General features: G+C 48.7%; 1 long non-coding RNA gene across 1 annotated transcript; it reads right to left on the bottom strand.

Annotated features, from left to right (window-relative positions):
- Positions 1 to 1,827: 1,827 nt before the first annotated feature.
- On the bottom strand, positions 1,828 to 3,781 carry LOC105505736. Its single transcript, XR_001000794.1, has 2 exons — positions 3,060 to 3,781; positions 1,828 to 2,911 (listed from the first exon to the last, which is right to left on the bottom strand). It is a non-coding gene; the product is annotated as an uncharacterized LOC105505736 (long non-coding RNA).
- Between the last annotated feature and the right edge of the window lie 25 nt (positions 3,782 to 3,806).

The following is a 3,806-nucleotide window of genomic DNA, read 5'->3' as shown; positions in this document are numbered from 1 at the left end:
AGACGGGGTTTCACCGTGTTAGCCAGGATGGTCTCGATCTCTTGACCTCGTGATTCGCCCGTCTCGGCCTCCCAAAGTGCCGGGATTACAGGCTTGAGCCACCGCGCCCAGCGTTCCCATGGTTTTTTAAAATTTTTTTTTTTGAGACGGAGTTTTGCTCTTTGTTGCCCAGGCTGGAGTGTAATGGTGCAATCTCGGCTCCCTGCAACCTCCGTCTCCTGGGTTCAAGCGATTCTTCTGCCACAGCCTCTCGAGTAGCTGGGATTACAGGTGCCTGCCACCATGCCCAGCTATTTTTTTGTATTTTTAGTAGAGATGGGGTTTCACCATGTTGGCCAAGCTGGTCTTGAACTCCAGACCTCAGGGGATCCACCTGTCTCAGCCTCCCAAAGTGCTGGGATTACAGGGGTGAGCCACCGTGCCTGGCCAATTTTTTTTTTTTTTTTTTTTAAGACAGAATTTCACTTTGTTGCCCAGGCTGGAGTGCAATGGCACGATCTCTGGCTCACCACAACCTCTGCCTCCCGGTTTCAATCGATTTTCCTACCTCAGCCTCCCGAGAGGCTGGGATTACAGGCATGTGCCACCACTCCTGGCTAATTTTTTGTATTTTTAGTAGAGACGGGATTTCTCCATGTTGGTCAGGCTGTTCTCGAACTCCCGACCTCAGGTGATCCGCCTGCCTTGGCCTTCCAAAGTGCTGGGATTACAGGGGTGAGCCACCATGCCCAGCTGTTTATTTCTTTAAAAGGTAATCATTTGTCTATAATAAAACCCAGAGACTCTGACAGGCCGTAATTTCAGGTTCTTTGGCTTGGGCAGTTTTGCTTTTTCCCATGTTTGCATGGCATGAAGTCTTCGTCCTTGTCACAGTAGCTTGGGATGACTCCCAGTCCACATGGAAAACATCAGGGAGTGGCCATCCAGTGAGAAATCCCTCGCTTGTTCCACAGCTACGCGCCGAGCATGTGTGCGTTAGACCCTGTGCTGGGCAGTGTGGTCCGTCGGGGTGTGCAGGTTTGAGTTTTTGGTAACAAGACTCCACTGCTGAGTAGCACCTGCCCTATCGCAAAGGAATCCAGTTCCTCCGGAATCACAGTCCCACTGTTAACCTGGTGCTACTGGAAAGTTCCACCCAGTAATCTGAGCAGTGACTCACGGAAGGATGAGGAACCTTTGCTCCAGCTTCTCTCCCTTTCCAGCAAGGGCAGAGCTCCTAAAGCCGGGGGTTAGCACCTGGCCAGCTTATGTGGCAGATGGTCTCAGTTACTTCACTGCTTTCCCAAACTCCTGCAGCCCTCCTGCGTCCACCTTCCGTTGATAGCAAAGCACTGGGTAGCAGCAACCTTTTTTCTAGTAGTTTTTTCCAAGCAGTTTTCCATTTCTCCCCAGTACCCTTTCCATTTAGAGGAGCTGAATAACTGCTTGTTAAAAATTAACCCATGTGACCTAAACTTTTAAAAGTTTTTGTGGAAAAACGATGCCCAGGTAGTCACATTTAAGCAAATATCCAGCTTGATTCAGTGATTAACAGTAAATGGGTCTACATGCTAACACAGCAGCACATTAAACACATAACACATCACTCACATCAACGTCCACTGCCCCTGCACCTGCTACTTCAGGGCACTGAGGCTCCCGTTCCAAGGCCTTACAAACCTATGTGGTGGCCTGTAGGGCAAAAGGAATTATCATTACAACTGGTTAGAGGTAGGAATTCAGAAAGAAATTGAGGAGGCAAAACATGTGGTTTGAGGCTGAAGGCTTAAGACGCTTCTTACCCAGGAGTGACCTCAGAGTTTCACGTCCCACACAATCACACTGTGGTTGAGTGAAATCAAGTGCAGTTTTATTTAAGAACTGGAAAGAATAATCAGTATCTGTGAAAGAAAATCCAACTTAGAGTATTTAAATAAACATTTCTGTATGTAAAAAGAAGAGTAGAATAATTACTCCATTAAGTTCCTCTCCTTGCAATGGGATAGGCCGCCTCTACTGCAGATGGCTGTGTCTTCCAAACCCATGACAAGTGCCACGTCTTCTGCAGCAGTGGCCCAGAGAGTAAGCACTTCCCAGCAAGACGGAGAGGTCGAGGTCTTCTAACCTTGCCAAACCACGACAAAAGCAAACTATGGTGGGCAAACCCAACTACCTAAGGCAGGAAGAAAGTGCAGCGAAGGGACGGTGGTGTGCTGTGCCTATCGTGGGGGTACTCCTAGCAGCCAGCTGTGGCCGAGACCTTACCAAGCCTGATCGGCTAATGCAGCTTCCTGGTTTAGGAATGTTTCCCTGGTCATATCAGTCCCCCAGGTTGGTAAATTAACAGAAGGGATGAATAAAGCCTACTTTTTAGGCTCAAGGAGCAGCTCGCACCAACAAAGGGGTGGCAGGTGCACTGCTGCCTTGTTTTCTGTCCTAAGAGGCTCACCCCGTGACCTCTTCTGTAAACTGCCACTCAGCAGTGGCCTGCAAGCCCTCATGAAAGGCTTCACGTTGTGCTGTTTCCAAGTAGCTTTGTTCTGAGCAGTACCTATTTTCCACTTAAGAATCTCCACTTTAAAATCTGCAATGGAAAAATAAATCTCTTGACAGTTTTTTAAATTGAGAAAATTGGTGATGTGGCCTTTACCGCATTAACCTGATTCTCTGCGGGCCCTGCCACTGCTAAATTTATAAAGCTAAAAATAATCTCAAGATCACAGAACTAAAAAGAAGTCAATCACTTTCCAAATCCTGCCCTTAAGGAGTTCATCTTGGCTGGGCGTGGTGGCTCATGCCTATAATCCCAGCACTTTGGGAGGCCGAGGCAGGCAGATCATGAGGTCAGGAGTTCGAGACCAGCCTGGCCAAGATGGTGAAACTCCGTCTCTACTAAAAATACAAAAAACTACCCGGGCATGGTGGCACATGCCTGTAATCCCAGCTACTTGGGAGGCTGAGGCAGGAGAATCGCTTGAACTTGGGAGGCAGAGGTTGCAGTGAGCAGAGATAGTGCCATTCCACTGGGCAACAATGTAAGACTCCGTCTCGGAAAAAAAGCCGGCCATGGTGTCTTAGGCCTGTAATCCCAGCTACTCAGGAGGCTGAGGCAGGAAAATCGCTTGAACCTGGGAGGCGGAGGTTGTGGTGAGCCGAGATGGTGCCACTGCACTCTAGCCTCCGTCTGTGCCACACAGCAAGACCCCATCTTAAAAAAAAAAAAAAAAAAAGTTCATCTTTTATCCCTAAGTAATTGCTGACTGCTGCCCTGGGATTATAAAGAAGGTGGGAATGTTCTCTCACCATCCCTACCCCTGGAATTCCTCTCTCAAGCAGAATACAATGTCAGCTTTTCCCTGGTGTCAGGCAGCATTTCACCGTGAAACCCTAAGACCTGCCTCTTGGGCTCCTTCCAGCTGGTGGGCCTGGCATGAAGGTGGACTTTCTGGGTTCTGGCAGATGGAGGATGGCATTAAATGCCAACACCGTCAGCTTACCATCCACAAGGCCAGCGCTGCCAACAGCTGCCCTACACCTATCAACAAGACAACTTCGTGGCTCCCAATGGGAATGGAGGCTGGGCCCGCCCTACTTAGAGCAGGGGAAAGAACTTTCCCTCAAAGAGCCGGGGCGGGCTGCCAGAATCTAACTACATCCTCTCCCAGTTTGCAGTTCTAGGAAGTGGAATTTGCTGCCCTAGGCGTGGTCTAAAGGACAAGTTTAGAAATGATTCAACTCAAGCTCCCAAACTGAGTGACTGCCAGTCAATGTCCCACTGGGGATCATTCATTCACTCCAGAGAAATTTTTTTTTTTTTTTTTTTTTTG

The sequence above is a fragment of the Colobus angolensis genome, unplaced genomic scaffold, assembly GCF_000951035.1.
Source record: "Colobus angolensis palliatus isolate OR3802 unplaced genomic scaffold, Cang.pa_1.0 Scaffold1287, whole genome shotgun sequence".
Lineage (NCBI taxonomy): Eukaryota > Metazoa > Chordata > Mammalia > Primates > Cercopithecidae > Colobus > Colobus angolensis.
The sequence above is the reverse complement of the archived record's forward strand: the minus strand, read 5'-3'. Positions and strand labels throughout refer to the sequence as shown.